The 27,236-nt window shown below is 38.7% G+C and overlaps 1 protein-coding gene across 1 annotated transcript in view; it reads right to left on the reverse strand.

Annotated features, from left to right (window-relative positions):
• Positions 1-27,236, reverse strand: part of ERp44 (Endoplasmic reticulum protein 44) — a 266,413-nt gene that overhangs the window by 17,723 nt on the left and 221,454 nt on the right. The window lies entirely within an intron of this gene.

Raw genomic sequence — 27,236 nt, forward strand, 5'->3', positions numbered from 1 at the left:
ACCGTAAAATGTAATTAACTATATTCAATTTTAACTTTTGTTATAAGACATCACAATATGCAGCCACAAAAATATTCAGGCACTTGTCATGCACGCAGAAACAGGTGGGAGTGAGGGGTAAGTTGTAGACAGAACAAGCTCATTAGGTTCTTCATTCCTGTTCTGTAAACAAATGTTTTACAGTAAGATGGGGCAGTGCTGGAAGAATATGGCAAGGAAGTTCACCCTGAAACTGTGCGGAGAATTATCAGAAGAGGAAGGGTATAGAGGCAGAGTGAGCAGAAAGAAACCCATGGTACATGAGAGAAACAGAAAGTAAAGATTGGACTTCGTAAATCAGCACATAAATAAACCTGTCAGATGGTGAGATGAAGTAATTTTTGTAGATTAAAGTCAAGAGCAGATGTTCTCTTCAAACAGAAGAACTATGATCAGGAGAAAACCAAATGAAGAGCTTCAAACGAAGAATCTGCAGCCCACGGTAAAACACAGAGTTGGAGGTGTCATGATTTGCGGCACCATGTTTTCATCTGGGATGGGCGAATTAGTATTCACTGAACGTAAAATGGACAAGCATAAGTACCTGAATATTCTAAAGGAGAACTTACCAAAAAGTGCTGAAAATTTAGGGCTTTCGGGCAAGTTCAAATGATATCAAGACAATGACCTGAAACATGAATCAGATATTGTGCGGCTATGGATGCTGTATAACTGCCCTAAAGTTTCGGATACATTTCCTCAGAGTCCAAACTTAAGCCCTATTGAAAATCTATGGGATGAACTGAAGAGAAATGTTAAGCTTTAAAGGATAGAATAATGAAAGAATGAAGACAAACAAGTCCAGATTACATGAGAAAATGCACTCACGGAATGTCTAAAACGCTTTGAGAAGGTGATAAAGCTAAAGGGACTTCATACAAAGTATTGAAATGTACTGTGGTGTGTGTGATTCACATGTAGCCCGAAAACTTCTGTGGCTGTGATACTGGGCATGTTTCGTTAAGTATTATTGTTTATGTTTAACTTTCAAGTATGACAATGCTGTTATGTTATTTATTACATGTGTCCCATTTCAATTTATGCCAAGATTGTTTCTATATTCTATTTTTCTGCTAATATAAAGGTCTAAAAATAGCACAAAACACTAGTGCCCGATTACTTTTGTGATTCACTGTATGTAAATTTGGCAACCAAAACGTAATATATACTTCTTAAACAGTCACGCACACAGTATTCACAATGAAACGGAGTTTGTGACCATTTTGCCTCCAAAACAAAGACAAACGAACTCAAATACTTGCATGGAAGACTGATCATGTGACGAACAAAGACAACTCCGCAAGATATATCACTTCACAGGTGGCTACTTTTCCACTGTGTTCGCCGCGTGAAAATTCGAAATATTCTTAAACAAGGGACAGGAAACTGAAAGGGCAGGGGTATAAATGATTACTGAGAAATCCAAAAAGAAATATTCTGACAATTGAAGCGGTAATGGCATTCCTTGTGTATCCTTTTGAACACTTCATACACTTACATTTAAAAATCAACAAAAAATTTGTGGTGTGTCATTTGTAAAGGCATAAATATGATGGATAATTCGTAATTATTATGACTGAGTTGTAACAGTTGGCATCTCTGCATTGAGTCCTATGAGAGTAATATGTATATCACTGTCTATTGATGATCCATACTATGAATCTCATGTATGTAGTTTATAGACAATCAAGTAGCCAAAATGATCTATAATCAAAAATGGAATATTTGGAGACTATCCCAATGTTCTTAAAGCAAGTTTGCATCCGTCCTTAAGGGCATTAAATTTCAAAGGAAAAAGAATAGGTAAAATGTTTACTGATCGATGTTGAGAGAGGCATGGGAAAAACTTTGTAAACACATAACGGGAAGTCAGCTTTACCCTTCGAGGTCACTGTGTAACACCTGGCCCAGCTTTTGAAGATACACTAAGTTAGAGCTAGTAGCGGTGTGGCGAAGGATGAAGCGGTAGGGAGGGGAGGGGTATTTGAGGGAAAAGGGGAATGGAAATGGACGGACAGAGAATTACAGGTAGAGGATAAGGGGAGACAATTGGAGGGTCACTTATGTGTCTGTACTTAAATATTGTGGCATAATACTTGGAAATTGTGGGGATAATTGTATCCATAAATACATTGGTCTTCTCAGGAATTTCATTCAAACTGAATGCAGGGTTGGAATAATATTGATCTAACGATATAAAATATTCTTCTAGGGCATTGAGAAGGCCTTTTCAATCAATCACTACTGATCTGCATTTAGGGCAGTTGCCCAGGTGGCAGATTCCATATCTGTTGTTTTCCTAGCCTTTTCTTAAATGATCACAAAGAAATTGGAAAATTATTGAACATCTCCCTTGGTAAGTTATTCCAATCCCTAAAACTCTCCTTCCCATAAACGAATATTTGCCCCAATTTGTCCTCTTGAATTCCAACTATCTTCATATTGTGATCTTTCCTACCTTTAAAGACACCACTCAAACTTATTCGTCCACTGATGCCCTCCCACAACATCTCTCCACTGACAGCTCGGATCATACCACTTATTGCAAGAGACTATCCTCATTTTTCCGTATTGAAAGTCTACTAAAGAAGAAACAATAAAATTTTTGTATCCACCTGGAATGTATTGAATAGGTGGATTTTATTATTATTAATCGTATGGCCTCAGCTATCGTGTGCAGACATTTCAATTTGACGCCATCTGGCTGTCTGCTCGTCAATTTCGATGTTCCGTTTTATTCTAGGCCCACTAGATGGCAGACCGAGTAAACCGAAACTCTCTTGGGCGTCTATGGCTGAGATTTAATGAATTTTGTCGAGTAAACACCAAATGTGTCACCAGAGATCTTTTACATGCCGACATCGTACGACATGGAGTGTCGAATGGACTTTTTTCCGCCCTTCAAAAATCCGACTACCTCTGCCGGGTTTGAACCCGCTATCTGGGAATCCGGAGGCCGACACTCTACCACTGATCCACAAAGTCAGCTAAAGTTTCATTGTTTCTTCTTTAACATACCACTTAATCGAGCAGCTCGTCTCCTTTCTCCCAAGTCTTCCCAGCCCAAACTTTGCAACATTTTTGTAACGCTACTCTTTTGTCAGAAATCACCCAGAACAAATCGAGCAGCTTTTCTTTCGATTTTTTCCAGTTCTTGAATCAAGTAATCCTGGTGAGGGTCCCATACAATGGAACCATACTCTAGTTGGGGTCTTACCAGAGACTTATATGCCCTCTCCTTTAGATCCTTACTACAACCCCCAAATACCCTCATAACCATCCGCAGAGATCTGCACCCTTTATTAACAATCATATTTATGCGATTACCCCAATGAAGGTGTTTTCTTATATTAACACCTAGGTACTTACAATGATCCCCAAAAAGAACTTTTACCTCATCAACGCAGTAATTAAAACTGAGAGGACTTTTCCTATTTGTGAAGCTCACAACCTGACTTTTAACACCGTTTATCATCATACCATTGCCCACCGTCCATCTCACAACACTATCGAGGTCACCCTGCAGCCGCTCACAATCTTGTAACTTGTTTATTACTTTGTACAGAATAACATCATCTGCAAACAGCCTAATCTCTGATTCCACTTCTTTACACATATCATTGATATATATATAAGAAACACAAAGGTCCAATAATATTGGCTTGAGGAATTCCCCTCTTAATTATTACAGGGTCAGATAAAGCTTCACCTACTCTAATTCTATGAGTTCTATTTTCTAGAAATATAGCCACCCATTCAGTCACACTTTTTTCCTAGTCCAATAGCACTCATTTTTGCCAGTAGTCTTCCATGATCCACCCTATCAAGTGCTTTAGATAGGTCAATCGCAATACAGTCAATCTGACCTCCTGAATCCAGAATATCTGCTATATCTTGTTGAAATCCTACAAGCTGAGCTTCAGTGGAATAACCTTTCCTAAACCCAAACTGCCTTCTGTCAAACCAGTTATTAATTTTGCAAACATGTCTAATATAATCAGAAAGAATGCTTTCCCAAAGCTTACATGCAATGCATGTCAAACTGACTGGCCTATAATTTTCAGCTTTATGTCTATCACCCTTTGATTAAAACAAGGAATGTCTATGTCCTGTTGTATTGTGGAGAAGTGATGCTTAGCTTCTTTAATGTGTAAACCTGAAGCGGAATATTTATTATATTTAACAGCATTTACATGTTCCATATACCAGATGTTAGAAGATCCTCCTATTTGACCAATGAACGTGCCTTTACAGGTGGAACATTTCAGTCTGTAAACACTTGAGCGTGCAAATTTATAGACAGAATTCCATGAACGAAGTTTTTGTACTTAATAAATTTAAGAAGACGGCTCAGTTTTAACAATCATATTGTATATAACAAACTATTAATCCAACAAAGTGGTTATTATATACATGAAATGAACATTTTAACATCAAATGGACTGCATGCAATTTTAATTCCTCAATCTTAAGTTCGCATTTGAGTTCGATAGTACGAGGGTATAGAATCACAGATGGTTCATGCGTTCATGAACGTACCATTTGTTGATAACTTTCGCTGTTTTCGGTACCTTTCCTATTTTTCTAAATCTATGATACATGTTGTTCTTACCTTAATTACTTTTTTCGGTCTGGCTACTTTTCGTTAATTGATTACAAGTTTCCTTCGATGTGCAATCATGTCACAGGTTAAACAAACTCTGATCGTATATTTTCCTTCTCTTCTTCGCTGCCCTACATCATTCGTTTTTGGTTTTTGATTGGTTGCAGCACCTTAACATGACTGCTTACGTCACTGGCAACTTTTCTCTTGATTGGTACCGAAAGTGTATCCTTCCGCGCTTTCTTGTCCTATCATTGGTTCCTTTCGTTATTTGTATTTACTATTTGTTATATTTATTAATTGTAAATTTTTAAGGATATTCTTTCTGGGCTCCCTTTTTCTTAGTATTTTGTTATTTTTTGTTAAGATTTCCATGCACAGTTTAACAGCACTATGTTGCATCCCATCTGGAATCTTCCTTAGTGCTATTTAAGGGACAAGCCCACGGGAATGTTTTGCCTTCTCATTCCGGGTTTGGCCGGAATCGACGCTGGTGTTCTACAACAGCTCCTATGCTGTACTTTCATGAGCAACATATTCGCTGCACGCATAATGGATTAGCGACTTTTCGTTAGCGTGCACCTCGCTGCAGTCCACTGGAGGTCATTTACCTCGCCTTCTTCGCTCAGGTGCGGTGCGCTCCAAGCATGACTGCCAACCAGCTAGCTGCACTGACGTGGCCCCTGTCGGCCTTGTTTTTCACTTGGATATGAAAACAACACCAGCCTAGGGTTTGCATCAAGATCTACTGAATTTTTTAATGACCATTTTAGCTAATTGTGTCTATGGACACGTTTCATCTAGATGTCGGCTGGTTCGTCTACAAAACTTATTAACTGCAGCTCTTTAATGAATGATGAAGTTACTGGACAAAAGGTCCCTTTTTCTTTGAACTTATTACTCCCTGGCGGAGAATTGGGTACTAAAATTCAATTCAGGAACTGTTGTGCTACAGCGTAAAATTTCTCATCAAAATTTCTTATATTTAACCTTGTTATTTTGATAGCGTTAATCTTATTAATTGCTCATAATTATTCAACTTAATTCGGTCTGGTTTTTAACAGCCTTCAAAGTAATTCAATTATTCAAATATTGTACTCTGATTTTTGCAGCTGTCGTAAGACAACAGTCTTACTTATTTACCTTTTATTCGCACAGCCTGTGGCAACTTTTTCGCTCAAGACCAAGTGCTGAAATATAATGTTAAAACATTAATTATTGTTAAAATTTTCCTACTTCTTGTTATTTCTACATCATTTATATAACAAATTTTGTAACTGCTGATCTCCTTTCTTATTTCCCGAGAAATCTTGGAAACCCCCTCCGGCTTTTCCACTGTTTTCTCCATATGGTGCCGTGACCAGGATCAGCAGATTTCCCTTTTTTTTTTTTTTTCTATTTTGTACTAATTTTCATTCCTTACTGTTTCAGAAGATTGTTTTCAAGTTACTTTCCACTGGTTCCTGATGCAGACTGCAGTTGCCCCAGTTAACCCGGATGCCAGCATGCTGCCCAAGGACAAGCTGATATGAGCTCGCGCTGCCTTTCCAGTTGGGAAGACGAAACTTGCAATGTTGACAATCTTCTCCAAAGGTTGAAAAATTATGAAGTGGCGTATAGTCGTTATGATGAAGCCCAAACAAATTTAGAAATTCGATGCCAGGAGCAGTCTGTAGATCGGGAGGAGGTTGAGAATCTTTATTATGAAGGGCACGCTCAAGCAGTTCAAATCATTAGACGGCTTACTCATTCCTTGAAGCAGGAAGAGCTTTCAAATTCCACACCCTGTTCAGGATTGCTGAAAACTCCTGATAGGTCTGCTCAAGCCTCTTTGCCTAAAATTCAGCTTCCACAATTTTGCGGTAATGAAGATGAATGGGATTCCTTTTTTGAATTATTTGACTCTTTAGTTAACCAGAATGAGGTTCTTCCTGACATTCAAAAATTTCATTATCTTCGGTACAAGGTTCAGCGTTGAAACTCATAGAGTCTCTTTCCCTTACTGGTGATAATTATAAAGTTGCTCTAGGGTTATTGAAGGAACGTTATGCTAACCCCCATCTGAGGATACATCGACATATGCAAGCCCTATTTAATTTACCTGCTACTAGAGTAGATAAGGTTCAAACATTCAGTGCATTATTGGATTTTGTCGAATTGCATGTTAAGGCTCAGGCGATTTTGAATCAACCGGTTGAACACTGGGATACCTTTTTAGTGTATTTGATTTCTTCCCAATTTGATCAGGATACTTAAAAAATCTGGGAGTCTGAGATTTCCAATTCTCAAACAGTTACTTATAAAACTATAATTCAATTTTTAAAGCAGAGATGTCAGATTCTTTCAGTTGTTGATTTTCGAATGAATGGCCAGCCTGTAAAATCGACGAACAAAATTTCGCTGCCGTCAAAGGTTTCCAAGTTCAAATCATTTTCAAAACCTCAGGTGTTGAATGTTCAGACCGAGCTCTCAAAATGTGGATGTGGTTTAGAGAGACATTTGTTGTATTTGTGCCCTAAATTTAAATCGCTGTCTATAGATGACAGGAGGTTATTTCTACAAGCAAATAAGCGTTGCTTTAATTGCTTATCCAGCAATCACTTGTTAAACAAATGCAACTCTACTAATTCTTGTAAGCACTGTGGCTATAAACATCACTCTTTAATACATGGCCACAACAAAACAGGAGTTAATACATCATTGACGGACTCTGCTCAAGATAATATTCCATCTGCTAGTGCAAAAACTTTTACTCAGGGTTCATCCTCTTTGAGAGGTTCTCAAGTATTGCTTTCCACAGCTGTTGTTCAAATAAAGGACTCGGGAGGTCAATGGAACTCAGTTCGATGTCTGTTGGATAATGCCGCCACTCACGATTTTATTAGCGAAAATCTGATAGAGAGGCTAGGATTACAAAAAATTCCTACTGATGTGGAAGTTACAGGCATAAATAACAACAGAAAATCTTCCACTAGTTTTGTGAGGATCTGTATTAGAGATTCTGTTCAAGGCAATGTACTGTTTTTTTGCTAGGGGCTGTACGTCGCACCGACACAGATAGGTCTTATGGCGACGATGGGATAGGAAAGGCCTAGGAGTTGGAAGGAAGCGGCCGTGGCCTTAATTAAGGTACAGCCCCAGCATTTGCCTGGTGTGAAAATGGGAAACCACGGAAAACCATCTTCAGGGCTGCCGATAGTGGGATTCGAACCTACTATCTCCCGGATGCAAGCTCACAGCTGCGCGCCTCTACGCGCACGGCCAACTCGCCCGGTGCAATGTACTGTTTAATTTGAATTGTTTAACTATGAAAGTTATCAGTAGTAACACACCTCATCTTTCCTTTGATATTAAAGACTTAAGTTAAATTAGCAGACCCTAACTTCTTTGAGAGTGCACCTATAGATCTTTTATTGAGTGCTGATATTTTTTGGCAAGTATTATTACCTGAGAAGGTACAAATTATGCCTAATGTGTTTGCCCGTAAAACTAAGCTGGGTTGGATTCTTACTGGGTGTCTTCCTAAGAATTCTATGACTATTAAACCCCAATGTCATTTTATTTCCGCTCAGGATCAACACAATTTGGAAAGGTTTTGGAAATTGGAAGAATGTTCTTCAGATTGCCTTCAAATCTCTGAGCAGGAGCAATTTTGTGAACAACTTTATAAACAAACTACTTTTCGTAATTGTGATGGTAGATTCGTGGTTCATCTTCCTCATGTCTCCAATCCCCCTGTCTTAATTAATACTAAGCCTCGTGCTCTTAAGGCCTTGATGGCTATTGAATCAAAATTTAAAAATGATCCCTGTCTCAAACTTCAATATACTCAATTTATGAAAGAGTATGAAGCTTTAGACCACATGGAAATTGTGAAGAAAATTGAAGACACTAGCATTGTAGATTCTGCCTATCTTAATCATCCTGTTTGGAAGAGTGAAAACGAAATATCTAAGAAAATTTGAGTAGTATTCTATGGTTCAGCCCTGGATGATCAAGGAATTTCTTTAAATGATACTCTTTTCACTGGTCTTTCTATATTATCTTGTTGAATTTTAGATTATTTCCTTTCATGGTGATGGCCGACATTCAGCAGATGTACAAATTCTGATTGACCCCGCTCAACGTGACCTGCAAAGGATTCTCTGGCGTGATGATCGTAAGAAACCACTAAAGGTCTTCAGGTTAAAAACTCTAACTTATGGATTAAAACCTTCTGCTTTTTTGGCGATCAGGACTCTTCACCATCTTGTCGAATTGGATGGTCATCTCTTTCCTCCTGAGGTAAGTCAGGCGCTAACTACGTCCTTTTACGTGGACGATTTTTTATCTTCTTTTTCTTCAATCTCAGAAGCTACCCAGGTTGCTAAGGGTTTGGTTCAATTACTTGATGGGGATGGATTCGTATTACACAAGTGGTGTTCCAAACACGACCAATTTCTAAACGTCTTTAAGGATAGAGATCTGAATAATGGTTGCCTAGAATTGTTTAAGGAAGAAACTACCATCAAAGCCCTTGGTGTATATTGGAGTCCTAAGCAGGACATATTTACTTATAAATCGACACTCTCCGCAGAGTCACCTAACACTAAACGTCAAATCCTTTCGGAAATTGCGAAATTTTTTGACCCTTTGCAATATTTAGCTCCCATTATTGTCTTGGCTAAACTTTTTATGCAGGAGTTGTGGACATTGAAAACTACTTGGGTTGACATTGTGCCCCTCTAGTTTTCTTCAAAAATGGATTAAATATAGAGACAGCCTTCATGAACTTTCTAATATTCTCATACCTAGAGTTCTCATTAAGCATCCCCCGCTGATATTTGGAACTTCATTTGTTTTCTGACAGTTCTGAAAAAGCATACGGGTGCTGCGCTTACCTTGTCTCTAGAAACGAACCACTTTTTTCCAATCTTGTATCTTCGAAATCCAAGGTAGCTCCTTTGAAGGTCGTTTCATTGCCTCGGTTAGAACTTTGTGCCGCGCTACTCACTGTAGAATTGTCTGATAAACTACTTCAAAATTTAAAGGTCCACATTTCTCAAACTTTTTTCTGGACTGATTCGACTATCGTTTTGTCTTGGCTTGCTAAGCCTTCATATCATTGGCAGTCTTTCATGTCTCACAGAGTTGCTAAAATTCAGGAACAAACTTCAGTGGATTCCTGGCGTTACGTTCCCACTCGCGAGAATCCTGCTGATGTGATTTCTAGAGGTTGTAGTCCTAAGCGTTTAGCCAACCTTGCCTTATATTGGCACGGTCCTACTTGGCTTATTCAATCTACCTCTCTATGGCCTAGCTATCCTAATTTAGAGTCTGTTGAGCAAACTGAAGTTCGCAGAACTTTAATTTCTGCGCATGTTGCTATTGCAACCTATCCATTGCTTCACAAATTTTCCACTTTTCACATGCTCGTACGAGTTATGGCTTATGTTCTCAGATTGAAGTTTTTTGTGCTAGATCAACCTTTCAGGCCTCGAGAGTTTCTAACTGCCTTGGAATTGAGAACAGCTACTAATAAAATCTTGTTTTTAGTGCAACAAGAAGTATTTTTGGAGGAGTTTCGATTGCTTAGTAAGGGCATTCCCTTGAAAAGGGATAGTAAACTTTTGTCGTCTCCTTATCTTGATCACGATGATCTTTTACGAGTAGGTGGTCGGTTGTCTTCTTCCATTCTATCAGAGGATAAGAAGCATCCCATCATCTTACCTTCTAAACATCATGTTACCAAGTTGATAAGACAAATTCATTATCAGCATTTACATGCCGGTGCCCGCACCTTGTTGTATCTTATTCGTGAACATTACTGGATCATTAACAGGATTCATGAGGTCAATTCTGTCATACGTAATTGTGTAAAATGTTTTCGTGCCAATCCTATCCCTTCATCTCAGCTTATGAGTGATCTGCCATCATTTAGATCTCAATCCTGTCGCCCTTTTGGGTTTACCGGTGTGGATTTTGCTGGACCATTTTCTTATAAAACCAATCCTCTAAGGCTTTCTTCTAAGACTTTAGGTAAGGCTTATGTTGTTTTGTTCGTTTGCATGGTCACTGGAGCTATTCATCTTGAGCTTGTTACCAATGCTTCTACTACAACAGAGTAAATTAATGTATTATTTGGGTCCACCTTTTCAATACAAAATGTGAATAGTTTAAATTACGTAAATGATTATGGACTAGTTTCGACCTAGTACTAGGTCATCGTCAGCCTAAAGCAAAATTAAAACACAAAATATCGAAGAAATTATACGATGTAAAGGCACGTTCGGTCTTGTAAAATTACATACCATGTGAGATATTGTGCAGCATTATGTTAAAAAATAACTCTCTGAAAGAGTTTTTTTTTCTAGGGGTTTTTTCGTCGCACCGACATAGATAGGTCTTATGGCGACGATGGGATAGGAAAGGCTTAGGAGTTGGAAGGAAGTGGCCATGGCCTTAATTAAGGTACAGCCCCAGCATTTGCCTGGTGTGAAAATGGGAAACCACGGAAAACCATTTTCAGGGCTGCCGATAGTGGGATTCGAACCTACTATCTCCCGGATGCAAGCTCACAGCCACGCGCCTCTACGCGCACGGCCAACTCGCCCGGTGAAAGAGATTCATAATAAGTCCAGTGCATATTGAGAAGATGTTATAGAAAGGAATCCTTGAATTGCTGGAATATGCTGGCTCCTTTAAGATGCAGGTATCCAATTGAAGAACCAATGAGCCAAAGTTACGTCGTTTATTTATGAATAAAGTCCAGTGCGCCGTATAGCATTAAAAAGTCCAGTGCGCACTAAAAAGTTGTTAAAGAAAGAATTCTTGAGTTGCTGGATAAGGAGATTAGAATATGCTGGCTCCTTTAAGATATTGGTATCCAACTGAAGAACCACTGAGCCGAAGTCACGTCGTTTATTTACGATTAAAGACCAGTGCACCGTGTAGCATTAAAAAGTTGATAGGGATGGAAATTTTTCAGTTATTGGCAAGGAATTCAACCTATGCTGGCTTCTTAAATTTGCTGCTGTATATTTGAAGAACTGAGATGAAGTTACGTCGTTTTTTAAGATATTCATAGACGTAAAAACGACGTAACTTCATCTCAGAAGAATATAGTGAAGTTTCCAAAAACCGTAAACGTAGTTCGTGGGATGTAAAGCCAATAACATTAGCGTAGTGAAGCGATGCCTACCAATGCTAAGGCAACCGCAGCAGTGAACAATTTACAGAGATATACTTTTTAAGCGTGTTGTGCATGTCTGGAATTGTATCTTATAAAACGTAATTTCCCTTGCACTAAGTGTTTTAGCTCTTTCAATTTTGAGTCTCTGATTTTGTTTCTTAAAATAAAATAAAAAAATAAAAAAGTTGTAATCTAAGGGCAATTACCCTCTCCGTTTTCTTTCATAGTAAAAGGTTACATTCCATTGTGTCTCAGGGCTCCATGTTGTTTTCCACATCCATTCCATAGTTGTCATGTTTCCTAACCTGTTTGTTTACATTTTGCGCTGCGATGCTTTTGGTGAATATAAGTTTTTTACTAAGGTTAAAATTTCATTCTTAATATTATTATTATCATCATCATCATCATTAACTTTATTGATCATATTGAACCACTTGAGTCTCCCATGCACACTTCTTTTTTGAAGGCTGTACTGTTCGATTCTTCTTATCTGCCCAGTACTTCGTTCGTACTGATCGCAGTGTTCTTAATTCGTCTGAAATCTCTACAGGCCTTCTGTGCATCATTTCCATTGAAAATTTGTGTTTCTTAAGAAGGGTGGTAATTTCATTCTTGTTCTCTGCAACTGTAATTTCAAGTCCAACTGTTTTGAGATCCTCTTGAATTTCTTTGATCCAATGCCCTTCTGTCTTCTTTCCCAGTTGTCATAAATCCTGTTTTCTGGTAATCAGAAGATGTGAAAGAATAAAAGATTCTTTTCTTCTTCATCGTGCTGGTAAATGGATCAATCTCTCGATAGAGAGTTTCATTGGGGAGGATTCTCCAGACTCCTTCAATCTGGTACTTTTTATTCATGCAAGTTCTAATAATTCTTCTTTCAGTTTTGAGGGGCTGATCAGTTCTTTCATTTTTAATTTGGAACAAGGTTTCACGAGCGTAAGTGGCTTCAGGCAAAGTTACAGTTTTGTAGTGTTGGATCTTGGTGTCTATTGACAAGCATTTTTTGTTGTAAGTTGACCAGGTTAGAAATTGTGCTATTTTCATTTTGTTGGTTCTATTTATCCATGTTGCTTTCTCTCTTAAGTTGTGCATAATGATTTCTCCAAGGTATTTAAATTGTAGGACTATGTTAATTTTTTGATCATTTATGATTACTTCGTTTATGTCAAGGGCAGTGGTGTGCGGTGGTTTTGAAAAGTGAGTATGCTGTCCAAGGTAGGACATACTAATTACCGGGCGTAGGAAGTATAATATAACGTGCATCATTATGTAAAGAAATGTAACCAAGCTGTAACCATATAGACTTACCTATGTGTAATCTCATGAAAATTGAAGGACTTCTAACCAGAGCGTATGGTATCATGTCAAATTCTTGGCTCTTCAGGAAACACAAAATAACAAGTAACATCACATCGATAGATTTAAAAAATCGATATAATTTTTAAAGCTGCAATTAACTTTTTGAGACGTATAGAAATAGTTTATTTATGCCCAATGACAGTGCATAATCAGTTAAAAAAGGAAGACAAACATGTCATTGTTGTGTTTTTGTCTAAAAATTATTTTATTCAGTTTCCTACATCAAAGTGCATAGATTAGTAGAAATCACGTCTATTTCATCTATCACCCCTCACTATTCAGTTAAAAAACTCTTCGATCTCTTATGTATGCATCAGAAAACTCTGTCCTATTACACTTTTCACCCTTCAGCATAGAAGCCAAATTGAAATACCTCTGACACTAATGCAACAGCATCATGCATATTACATTGTCCACATAGGCCTATCAAAAATTGATAGTAACTTATTTGCTCCTGTTTTGTGAGAAGTTCTTCTATTGTCCACTGTATGCTCTACTACTAACAAAACTATGCATTAAGTCCCTCCACAAGATTTTTGGTTGGAGTCTACTTGAAGGTGAAATCTAGTCGCCTCTCTTGTTTTGTGAATGTTGTTGATGACATTATCATAAAATGTGTCTGCTTTTCAGTTAGTGCAGAACTTCCTTTTCTATGGACAGAACTGCCAAGCCTGATAGCCGCTCTTGACTCTGTGTTGACCTCTGATAAGTCTTAATCCTCCTGAGGGCTGAAAACGATCTTTCAACTGACGCTGTTGTGCTTGGAACAGTTACACCCAATTTGTACACTTCAGGCAGGGCTGTATCTAATTGTTTGCTTTTCATGGAACACACTAACTGATGAGTGTGTTGACCATAAAATTCATCAAACGAACACAGCACAGTAAGTTCATTCTTCAATCGGATAAAATCAAACAAGTCTTTATAGGACAGTTTAAGATTTTCAAAAGCAGAATGAGGAAAAGTAGCTTTGTACGCTTCATACTTCAGAGGATCCAACAGGGAAGTAAACTGTAATTGATTTAATGACCCAAATCGTTTATCAAATTGTACAATAATGTTGTCAAAAATAGAGTGGTAAAGGCATTTCCTTGATATTATTGGATCTTCTTCCTGACATTGTCGTTTAGTTGGTAGAGAGTCTTCGACACCATTGATAGACCAGAGTCTCGGCCCAAATTATGTCGCAATTTTTTCCGAAGGTTTAGTATCTCTCTTTTGATTTCCTGAACTTTTTGGGAGCAGTATAGGATGTCTAAATGCTTGGATTGAAGGATACTGAAAAAGGATATCAGTGAAGGTGAAAATGTTGCTAAAAATCAGTAACAAAAAGGAAGTTTCAGTGCTGGTTAGAAATTTCATAAAACCTTGTGCCGCTACAACTGTTTCACTGTCCCAGTTTGAGCTTTCATCTAAAACATTCTGAAAGAATTCAAGGAATGGAGTGCGATGTTCTTTCACTGTCTGAACAAGATGAGCTGAAAAATTCCACCGTGTTGGAGCATTTCTATGCATCCTCTTTGCGGTAAATTCTTTCATTTCATGAGATCGTTTAGAGGACTTGTGAAAAAATTATCCTAATCCCGTTAAGGTCTGAAAAATTATTCTACATTCCTTGATACAGGAAAATGACTGTGACAAAATCAGATTAAGCTTGTGACTAAAGCAATGGATAAATATGCCCTTCGGAAAGAGTTTTTGTACTTTGGTTCTTAGTCCACCTGTGTGGCCAGCCATCGCAACTGCTCCGTCGAACGTTCGTGCAACCAACCTGTAGTTTAAGTCAAACTCGGTAACAATGTTTTTCACATGTAGCCTACAAACAAACCACTGGCTGTTCGATCTGCGCTGACATCAGTGAAAGAAATGAACCTTTCGTGAACTTTACCACTTTCAGAATCAACGTATCTCAGAGTGGTTGATAGTTGAGACAAATTCATAATGTCTGAAGTCTCGTCAAGAAGAAGGGCAATGAAAATAGTGTTTTATTTCTGACTTCACTTTTTCCAAAACTACATCACTGACTGCCCTTATTAAGTCATTTTGTGTCCTGTTTGAAGTCCCGCGGAACACGGTCGATGTTTCTAGGTGTGTACTTAACGTCGCATCGTAAGTGGCGAGTAACTTCAATGCACACAAATAAGCACCCCTGTTCAAAGAATCTTCACCCTCAGAATGTCCACGGAATGATAATTCGTGAGTAGCTAAAAAACACACAGCATCAATCAATCGCTCGAGCACCTCTGTTTTTCCGAATGGTCTCATTATATTGTACAGTGCTTGCACTCAATTGAGCATCAAGCTGAATATCAATTCTAGATTTTCCAAACGTTCTCAGCTGTAATAGTGCAGAAATGTGTGACTGCGATTTCTCATGCTTTTGAATGGCATTGTGCAAGTTACTCGGATTATCATAACCAGTGTCAGACCAAACAGTTCGGTCTCTTGCAAAGAGTAAACATGGCCAGCAAAACAGTTTATTAAATTCGGAACTTCCAGCAATCCATTCTGTTTTACTGTACTGTGAAGTTTGGAAATGACGAACGTACTCTTGACTTTTGTTTTTATGCGTCCCTTTAAGATTGGGCATAACTGGAGAAGGTTTTCCAGATTGAACAATTTCTAGTTTCTCACATAAGCTTCTAAAATGAAACGGTTTGTCCAACAGATGTTCAGTCACACAAATAGATTCCGCCATCTCAAATAATGAAATGAAGCTGTTAAAGCTTATCCCATGTAATCGCAAATATTACGATAGTTGAAACTAATAAGAAATTACCGTACCGTATATTTCACTAATACTTCTACATAAATACACAATTATGCACTCATGACGCAGCACTGTCCATGTTACATGTTATTATTATGAAAATCATTAGAACGTACGCCCCTACAATCACGCTACATGGTCCACAACAACGCCGGTACCTACTATATAGTAGGCAAGTTTTCCTCAGACTGTTACATTTAAGAAACAATAATTTTCAATTCTAAAATGAACTGGGTATTCGTACTTTTAAAACGTTCTTCACTGCAGTCAGTTATCACTCCAAGAGCTGTTTCGGCAATAAGCCAAATCACAATAAATAAACATAACATAAACCAGCACAAAGTTGCTTCACACTGCTACACAATACAATCAAGCCGGGCAGCACTGAGTTGTCGGCTTACAAGCTCACTTACTGATGCGGTTACTATGCGAGCGTCACTTTGAACTCAACTCTGGGTGAGCCAAGCGGTAGGTGTGTCGCGTACCCTCGCTAATGAAGAAATTCATACTGCAGAATAACCTTGCTGCATACTGCAGAAAACCATACTGCAGCAAATCCTCTTAGTTAAAAAAAATAGTATTGCCAACTGACAAGATAAAATTATTTGTTGCACTTACAGTTGGATTACTGCTTACTTTGCTTCTCAAGTCCAACGGGTAAGCCCAGCTTAGCCTGCATACCCACAATGCACGCTACTGGTCAAGGGGTTTCATTGGCATGAGCTCAGTTTTTGGAAAGGATATTTGTAATCCTATTTTTAATGCAATTTTCTGGAGACTGGTGATCTTTATTATTATTATTATTATTATTATTATTATTATTATTATTATTATTATTTGTGTAATCAGCCAAAATACAGTTACAGTATCAATAGTCAATTTACAGTGGATCTTTATTTGAGGTAATAGGATTAAGACTGAACTACTCTATAAATTAACAGTATGCATTTATGCAACTAACTTCTCTTCCCGAACATTTTTACATATATAAATTGTTCCCCATGATTTACACTCCCCTCGCTGTTTACATCAGTATCCCTTGAGAAGTTTTTTTTTTTTTTTAAACGGTTTACTTCGCACCAACAGTCCTATGACGACGATAGGAAAGGGCTAGGAGTGGGGAAAAAAATGAAATGACGTATAGCTTTTAGTGCCAGGAGTACCCGAGGACATGGTCGGCTCACCAGGTGCAGATCTTTTGATTTTTCACTTAGTGAAATAAGGTTACAGGTACAGTGACAATTTCAAGAATTGGAAAACCCAAGACTCGGAACTTTAACAATTTCTGGGCTTCAAGCCCCTACTTTACAAATTTACAATTTTGCAAATGAGGTATTATTTAGACAAGGACAGAAATCCCCCAATTCAAGAGCACTTTGCTCCAAAGGTTACAATACTATAGCCTTTCAGAGGTACCCCTCCCTATTACAGGGAATTCACAATCACAGAAAAGAGCTTACATGCTCTCCAACATTAACGAATTTCTTACATGCCGCTTAAGGTGACATTACAGAAACCTTACAATCTCTGGCCTCTCTAGGCACAATTTACAATTTAAATTTTCTTTTACACAGGGGTATCTATTACCCAACACACTGGGCCTTCGTGGAAAAAGAACAGGTTAAATTAATGGCCCGAACATAAACTCAATGGAGGCGTACCCTTGCTCTCCTAGATAATGAAGTATAAAATCCTAACGGGGCTCTCGGCCCGATGATACAGGCGCTAATCCCAACCTACTGAGGTGACTCTAATGAAGGTTAATTAAATGCATTACAGGAATGAAAAACAGTTACAAAGTCGCAGACACCTCAAACCAAGTTGAAGGGGAACTCAAGAGGGTAACGCACTCTCCATCCCCGATTTACAGTTTTAAGTGTTTATGAAATTTTACATAAGCCAAAAGAAGGTTTTACATTTTAGAAGACAGGAGGTTACATAATTAGAAATTTGAACCTTCCCCTCGTGTAAGTCTGCGGAGGTAGCTACAGAAAAATAAGACTGATGGTCATTACCTTGGCTGATGGACACACTCTCAGAAATACGGTGATTCAAAGACAAGGTAGTCAGAAAAGCCGCAGCTTATATACGCGAGGGGACGGTTCTAGAGGGTTCTGGACTAATCTGGACACACCTTCTCAATTTTATTGGCAGAATCAAAAAGTTACACCCAAAAACCATCAAGAAGCCTATGATAGGCTGAAAAATGATTACAAAAATATAGTGATCGGTGATAAAGGTGAAATGATGATGAAGACGACACATACACCCAGCCCCTGGGCCAACAAAATTAACAAATGATGGTTAAAATTCCCGACCCTGCCGGGAATCGAACCCGGGACCCCTGTGGCCAGAAGCCATTATGCTAACCATTTAGCCATGGAGCCGGACTAGGAGTGGGAAGGAAGTGACCATGGCCTTAATTAAGGTACAGCCCCTGCATTTGCCTGGTGTGAAAATGGGAAACCACAGAAAACCATCCTCAGCGCTGCCAACAGTGGTGTTTGAACCCACTATCTCTCGAATGCAAGCTGATAGCTACATGACCCAAACCGCACAGCCACTTGCTCGGTTTGAAAAGTATAAGACAGGGAATACTGTAATAACACTTAAACTTAAGAATTTTAGAAAAAACATATGTGATAATTATTGACAAATTGTTCTCATATCACAAGTAGCAAAAATCTTTGCAGGTATACTAGAAAGGAGAACGAAAAGAAAGGTGGAAGGACAATTGCAAGAACAGTAGGGTAGCTTTAGAAATGGATGACCGGGCGAGTTGGCCGTGCGCGTAGAGGCGCGCGGCTGTGAGCTTGCATCCGGGAGATAGTAGGTTCGAATCCCACTATCGGCAGCCCTGTAGATGGTTTTCCGTGGTTTCCCATTTTCACACCAGGCAAATGCTGGGGCTGTACCTTAATTAAGGCCACGGCCGCTTCCTTCCAACTCCTAGGCCTTTCCTATCCCATCGTCACCATAAGACCTATCTGTGTCGGTGCGACATAAAGCCCCTAGCAAAAAAAAAAAAAAAGGAATGGATGATGAGTATGGAGTATGAGACAGATGGCAAAAGGAATCGAATGTGGAAGAGAAATCATTATGACATTCCTAGATTTAAAAAGGGCATACAACAGCATTCCTAGAGCAAACGTATGGAAGGTCATGAAGCAGAAAGGATTTGGATAATGAATGATTGAATACGTGCAAGCTATGTATAACAATTGTAGCAGCAATGTTTAGACACCTGTGCATGGGATAGAATGGGTCTGAAATGAAAATGGACTAAGATAGGGATGTGTGCTGTTGCCACTGTTGCTCATAATGATAATGGTTGAAATTGTAAAGGAGACAAAGAAAAAATACGGGGAATGGAGCTGAAGGTGACATGGTGGTATGGGCAGCAAATGGAGAGGAAGTACAATGTCAACTGGATATACTGAGCAAGTATATTGGTAAGTATGGAATGAAAATATGGATGAACAAAAGCAAGAATATGGCAGTGACTAGAGGACAAAGAAAAGGGAAAGTTACTGTAAAAAATTCTGTGACAATACCTTGAAATTGTAGGAAGCTTCAAGTACTCGGGAAGCTAACTGATGCAGGACTGGACATGGAGATTAGAAAAAGGATACAACAGGGAAATACATTTTACCAGAGTGTGGGGAACTTGATCTGGAAGAAGGAAGTGTAAAGAGATGATGTATATATTGGTCCATATTGAGATATGCAGCAGAGACCAGGACACTGACTAAAAGACAGCAGGGTGAGCTGAAATCTGTAAAAAGTATGAAACGAAAGACAAGAAAGGACAGCGTAAAAAATGAAGATGTCAAGAAGGAAATTGGGATAGAAAATCGAAGGATACCCTAGCTAAGACTGAAGGAATGAAACCAAGAGGTACAGACAAACAAGAACAGCCGAAGGAACCTGGACAGGAGCACAGTTGAGCAGCAGCAGCAGCAATGGTGATTGCACAGAGGCAGATAGAAAGATGCCATTAACATCCTGACAGCTGGAGCTAGAAAAGGGAAGTGGATGATGAGTGTTATTTGTGATATGATTATGATATATAAATAAATAAATAAATAAATAAATAAATAAATAAATAAATAAATAATGAATAAATGTCAGGGTCTGTTGTTCATATACACTACATTCTGAAAATTTATCACACTGACTCTGGAAAAACAACAGAGAAAAATCACGATAAAGGTAACTTCACAGAGGTACTATGAACTATGATCAAAATACTAAACTTAGGCTTCCTGATCTTTCCAGAGTACATGTCGTGACACACAAATCTATGAAAGACGAAAGCTACTGAAATATGCTCCAGCATATAACATATTCTTTCCCAAGTACTGTACTTACAATAAAACTTCCTTTATAATATATGTTTTGTACTTACCGTGTCTATGTGTGTGAATAATGCCTGCATATTTTTGGCAAAATTTGGTGGCAAAAAGTTGGGGTGTAGGTATTATTTGCGTCAATGTTTCTACAGTGCTCCTGACATAAGAAATCTGGAAGGTGGTATTTTTCCGCCCAGTCTGTTGGCAACTCTATTCCTGCCCCAAGCAAGGAGCACATCACATACATATCAAGTCATTTGCGTAACAGCAGTTTAAACAGTAGCACATGTTCAGGACAGCTGGCATGAGTTCTCATTATAAGTCTTTCACAGCTAAAGAAAAGCACCACATTATTGAAGAGGCAAAGCAAATTGGTGACCGTGCTGTGGGAAGAAAGTACAATGTGGGCAAAAGCTGCAGTACATGATTGGAAAAAAAAAAAAAAGCCAAGCCTGTCTTGAACATACAGTAACCACCAGGCATTTAGCAGACAAAAAGCAAATTTTCCAGAAATCGAAAGTAGGATATATGAATTTGCGACTGAAAAGAGAGAGTTTGAATGTGGGGTCACGAGTGAAATGTGCCTGTTGAAAGCAATAGCAAGAGAGTTACAAATGACAAGATTTAAGGCTAGCCATGAATGATTCCTCCGACCATGGTTTTGAACGCCAACATCTCCCAGCCAATTATGCAGAAAGACCGTGAATTTTAACAGATTTGATATCAGTTTCCAATAGAGAAATTCATATTTATTCTCACAAACTGGTAATGCAGACCAGATGTCAGTATACCGGTATTTTGAAGATTACTGCAACGAGTTGTTTCATGATTTGGTGATTTTATGTACTGTGGAAGTTTTCAATATAAATACAGTATTTAAGAAAGCTATGCAAATACCAGAACAAAAAGCATAATTTTCCCACCCCAAGGTAGGGTGTGGGGATTTTCATATGCACAGTACACATTTCTTATGCTTACTAATTTTTTTCTGAGATCCCAACTAAATTCCTATCTTTCCCAGATTAACTTCCTTTGGATATACGTTTTTAGTTTTTTTTTTGTACTTATGCCATAATCTGATAAGTCCTTGGAGATACAGAACATCATTAATATGTTTAAATATTCACTTTGATTTACACTACATTTGCTCCAAAAATGTATGCTGGAAGAAATATTTGCTATAGATTACTTCTTCAGGTAACTATCTCTTGAGCACCCAAGCAGCAACCTTAAAGATATTTATGGAATGTATTCACTGCTCAGTAAGACATTACCACTGGTATAATTAACGCATCATTACTTACAGTGCATCGTGACAACATGAGTGGTAAGAGAAGAAAATTTGTTATGATTGCAATGAAGATGAATATATTAACATTTTTGAAGGAAAGCAACAATAAGAAGAGTAGATATTGGCAAGGAATTAGGTATTGCTCCATCCACCCTAAATTCAACTGTGGTGAAAGCAACCTAGATCAAAGTCATTTGACCGGGTCAGGAATGAAATGAATGAAGCCCCCATCTAGCAGCGAGGATAGGAAATGTGCTGGCTGCTGAAGCCTGTCGCACTCCTCTAGGGCAAATGAAATGAAATGATATTGGAGAGAGTTGCTGGAATGAAACATGACAGGGAAAACTGGAGTACTCAAAGAAAAACCTGTTCCACCTCTACTTCGTCCAGCACAAATCTCACATGGAGTGACCAGGATTGAACCACAGAACTCAGCAGTGAGATGCCGGCGCACTGCCGCGTGAGTCATGGAAGGATTGGTGGAGAGGAATTAACTCCCTGCTAACACAATGTACCTGAGAATGTAGACTACAATTTTTCCCAGCATGTAGCAGGTAGGGACCCATTTCAGAGGCAGTCCTACCCAGAGAGTGGCACCCCTGCCTACCAGAGCACATTGGCCTGGTGTGTAACATCTGGCAAGGGTCTCAGCTCAGGGTTACGAGCGAAGACCTCAATGACATCTGCAGCGGAGAAGGTGGACTTCGGTACGGTAGTGATGGCGGGGAGGCAGCCCTGCATTCAGGGATTAATATGAGTACAACCTGCTGCCTTGTAGGTTGAGGTGATTGGACATCAAAGGCTAGGGGAGAAAACCCTGAAAAAAGAACTCCCTCTGTGTTAGGCTCAGAAGTCAGAGGGATTATTGAGGAAGTGTCTTTCAAGAATAATATGAGCCTTGGATGTAGAAATTCACGACAGCAACATCAATTTGGTGCAAATGACGGCTTACAACCTGATGTTACACCAGCTACCCAAAACTAAACAAAGAGAAAGTATCAGAGTGGGAACATTAAATATCCTGACATTGACAAACAAAACTGAAGAGCTGGTCAACCTCATGGAAAGGAGGAAATTTCTGATCATAGGGTTGAGTGAAACAAAGTGGAAGAAAACCAGGAAAATAAATATCAGAATGGACTATAGTCTCTACCGATCTGGAATTGAAGTAGAGTCTAAGAACGGAGTGGGATTTTTAATTCATAAAGACATAGATGTTTGCAGTCAAGTTGAGTTTGTCATTGAAAGGATACGGAAATTAAGTTATCTGTGAACTTAGGAGGAAAAAAATACAATGTTATCCAAGTCTATGCCCCACAGGTAGGATGCTAAAAAGAGGAAAAGGACAACTTCCTTAATACAGTAACTTGAAAGAACACACAGAGTATGAAAATCTAATTGTAATGGGTTATTTTAATTCACAAGTTGGCTCACAACGAATAGGATATGAATCCACACTGGGGCTTCATTGAATGGGAAATAGAAATGAAGAGGGAGAATATATGCTAGATCTATGAACGACAAACAACCCGATAGTGAGTAACACTTCGTTCAAGAAAAGAGACTCTCATAAAATCACATGATACACAGCTGGGGTGATAAAAAGGGCATAGTAATAGATTATATTTTGATAGATCAAAATGTATGGAAGAATGTGAATGATGTCAAAGTCATTCCAAGTGAAGCCCTTGGTGGAGACCATAGACTGCTGGTTGCAGTTATTGCAGAGAAAAGACCTCCCACAATCTGTAAAGTCCCAAAAATAAAAACTTAGCTTTCCGAGCCAAGTGTAAAGGAATAATTCAAGGAAGGTGTCCGCAAACTGTTGCCGAGAGAAGAACTGAAATTGGTAGATGAAGAATGGGACACACTAAAGAAGGTTGTGGTAGGTACAGCAGAGGAAGTATGTGGCCGATAGAGCCAAATATGAAAACCTAAAGAAACTGCCTGGTGAAATAATGATATTAAAAAAGCAATCAATGACAGAAACTGTGCAAGAAGAGCCCTATATCAAGCAAGAATATGGGGAGATTATCATGTAATAGAGGAGAAGCTGTCAGTTTACAGAGAGAAAAAATTACATATAAAAGAGTTATAGCTGAAAAGCAGAAATGCAAGCAAGATCTGGATACCAGAATAACACAGGATGGGAATAAGAAACTGTTATACAGAATAGTTAAGAGTAGAAGAACTGAAACTGAATCTATTCAGTCTGTAACTTCCAAATGGTGAAGTGACTAGCGATAAGAACAAAATATTACAGGAGTTCCAAAGGCACTTTGAAACTTTACTGAACTGTGATAGAAATGTGCAGCACAAATACCAACAGTTTGACATGGTTGGAAGTAGAGACAGCAGTACCTAAACAGAAAAACAACTGGATCAGATGAATTTAGTGTTGGGATAATCAAAGCACTCTGAGAGGTTGGACAAAATTGGATGTACAGAGTACTGAAAAAAATTTCGAAAGAGAATATAATACCCAATGACCGGAAGTAGGGAGTTGTCATACCATTGCTGAAAAAAGTTAATAGGAAGAAATGTACCAACTACAGAGGTGTAACTCTACTCTCACATGGCCTCAAAATCTACGAACCCATCCTTGAGAGAAGGCTTAGAAAATATGTTGAACCTACACCTGAGGAACAGCATGGATTTAGACCTCATAGATCAACTACAGACCTCACTTTTGCCACCAGAATGCTCTATGAGATGTAGTGGGAGAAAGGTAAAACACTTGTAACTATTTTTCTGGACATCAAGAAAGTATTTGACCATGTTTCATGCAGGCATATATGGGAATGTTTGAGACATAAGAAAATGCAAGACGATTTCATAGCATGAATAAAACGACTATATGATGAAACCAAGAATTGTGTCCAGGTCCAGGATGGAAGGTAAGGTTGGTTTGAAATGAAGAGTGGAGTCCAGCAAGGAAGTTGTCTTTCACCACTCCTCTTCATAATCATAATGGATGAAGTTTTAAAAGCAGTTAAAAGAAAGGATCCTGCAACTACTGCCCTGGTTTTTGCTGATGATGTAATGGTATGGGGTGAGACAGGAGCAGAAGTACAAGCTAGACTATATCTTTGCCATGAAGTTTTTACAACCTTAGGTCTTAAAATCAGCGGAACAAAGACAGTTGGCTTGGTGATGAGTAGAAACTCTCGAACTGTTCATCTAAGAATTGCAGATGAGGAGATGGATATTGTAGACAACTTCTAGTACTTAGCCAGTGTTCTGTCTTCAGACAATATCCTACATCAAGAGATTAGCAACAGAATACAGAAAGCTTGCACATTCTATCACACTGTACGTCAAATACTTCAGGATAAAACATTTCCGTTAATTTTCAAGATCAGCTTATACAAAATATATCTGGTACCTATACTGATGTATAGTCTGGAAGCAACAATACGTACTGGATCAACCAAGAGTCGTCTTCAGGCAACAGAAATGAAGTTCCTCCGTTCTTGTCTACAAAAAACAAAAATGGATAAAATAAGGAATGTGGATATCGGACAACAGCCTGGATTGGAAAGAAGTTTGCTGGAGATCCTCAAAGTGAAGAGACTGCAATGGTATGGTCACATGAAAAGGATGGACTCCTCGAGCATACGTTGATCACAGTGTTCCTGGAAAGAGACCAAGAGGAAGACCTCGTGATGTTTGGGAAATTTTCAAGGACATCTGTGGATGGACAGGACAAACTGGAGGAGGCTCGTTACACAACTGCACCCGGCTTGCTGGAGCAAAGAAATGATGATAATGTTCAACAAGTGAACTACAACCACTGGACCATGAGATCATACGCCATTTTGTAAGTCGCACTATTGCAAGATGTTGGCGGAACACACCATCTGCTGCATAAATATAGGAAAGAAGGATTCAATGAAGATTCACATTTTACCGGTAAGATTTTTCGCTTCTTTTCTAGGTAGTAATCAATGAGGTCTAAAGTTAAAAACTTCATGGTTGTTCCATATTGAACTGAGAATCTCACAAGTAATTTTAATGTACGGAAATCCACCTTTTCAATACATACAAAACTGTTGCAGATAAGTTATATTACAACATTTTTATTATTATGAAGGTAATGGTTTCGACAAGTTTTCAATGTCATCATCAGCCTTTCGTAAAACCAAGCAAGAGAATAAATTCACATATAGCAGCAATATACACACCCTAGGTAAAATTTGTGTAACGTCACACATTTAAAATAGTTTATATAAAATGTATGAGGACAGCTAAGCGTTGGCGGCATAATAGTCTTATGTTGTCTTGGTACATAAGTTGAGGCACTTTCTGTAAAGGACACTGAATAGGACACTTATCAAGATTTTAACATGTTCATTAAGCTTTGTCACCAACAGCGCTCAGATTATTCCTCAGTGCCGCATTTCACTAAATTAAATGGCGTGTGGCCTCCAAAGAGGTCAGGTGCAGGTCTTTCAAGTTGATGCCGAATAGGCGACCTGTACATCTATGAGGATGGGGCCCTACCTGTAATGAATTCTAATGATGAAGACGGCACCTCCCCAGTCCCCGAGCCATCGGAATTAACCAATTAAGATTAAAATCCCCAACCCGGCCGGGAATCGAACCCGGGACCCTCCGGACCAAAGGCCAGCACGCTAACCATTTAGCCACGGAACCGGACTGCATTTCACTATGAATAGGACATGTATCAAGATTTTAATGTGTTCATTAAACTTTATCATACTTAAGCCCAACTTTACAGAAAGTGCCTCAACTTATGTACCAAAACAACATACGACTATTATGCCGCCAACACATAGCAATCCTCATACATTGTATATGAACTATTTTAAATGTGTGTCGTTTTACAAATTTTACCTAGTGTGTGTATATTGCTGCTATATGTGAATTTATTCTCTTGCCTGGTTTTACAAAAGGCTGACGATGACATTGAAAACATATCGAAACCGGTACCTTCATAATAATAAAAATGTTGTAGTATAACTATGTGCAATCAACAAAGTGGTAGTCACAAACATATCAGATGTTTCCACACGCTGTATTTTTGTCCCTTTTTTCTGACATTGGTAACTGTAGTTTCAAAATTGTACAAATATATTACACATCATCGTCTTTTTCTACCCCTTTTCCCCACACTTGTGGGGTCGCGGGTGCGAACTGTGTCGCATAAGAGAATTTGACCATGTTTTACGGCCGGATGCCCTTCCTGACGCCAACCCTATATGGAGGGATGTAATCACTATTGCGTATTTCTGTGGTGGTTGGTAGTGTAGAGTGTTGTCTGAATATGAAGAGGAAAGTGTTGAACAAACACAAACACCCAGTCCCTGGGCCACAAAACTTAACCACAGGCAATTAAAATCCCCGACCCGGCCGGGAATCGAACCCGGGACCCTCTGAACCGAAGGCCTCAACGCTGACCATTCAGCTAATGAGTCGGACGTACAAATATATTACACAAGAACCTGCTCCAAAGGGAATGCATTACATCACAGCTTCGTAGTAATGAGTGTTGTAATTAAACATATGCAACTGTTTTTATAAAGCGGGATTTGACGACTGAGAAGACTCGGGCGATGAAGATGATGACTATATTCTCGGTGACAATGAAGAACCGGACAGTTTGGGAGAACGAGGCCATTGTTTGATGA

The sequence above is a fragment of the Anabrus simplex genome, chromosome 2, assembly GCF_040414725.1.
Source record: "Anabrus simplex isolate iqAnaSimp1 chromosome 2, ASM4041472v1, whole genome shotgun sequence".
In the NCBI taxonomy this organism is placed as follows: domain Eukaryota; kingdom Metazoa; phylum Arthropoda; class Insecta; order Orthoptera; family Tettigoniidae; genus Anabrus; species Anabrus simplex.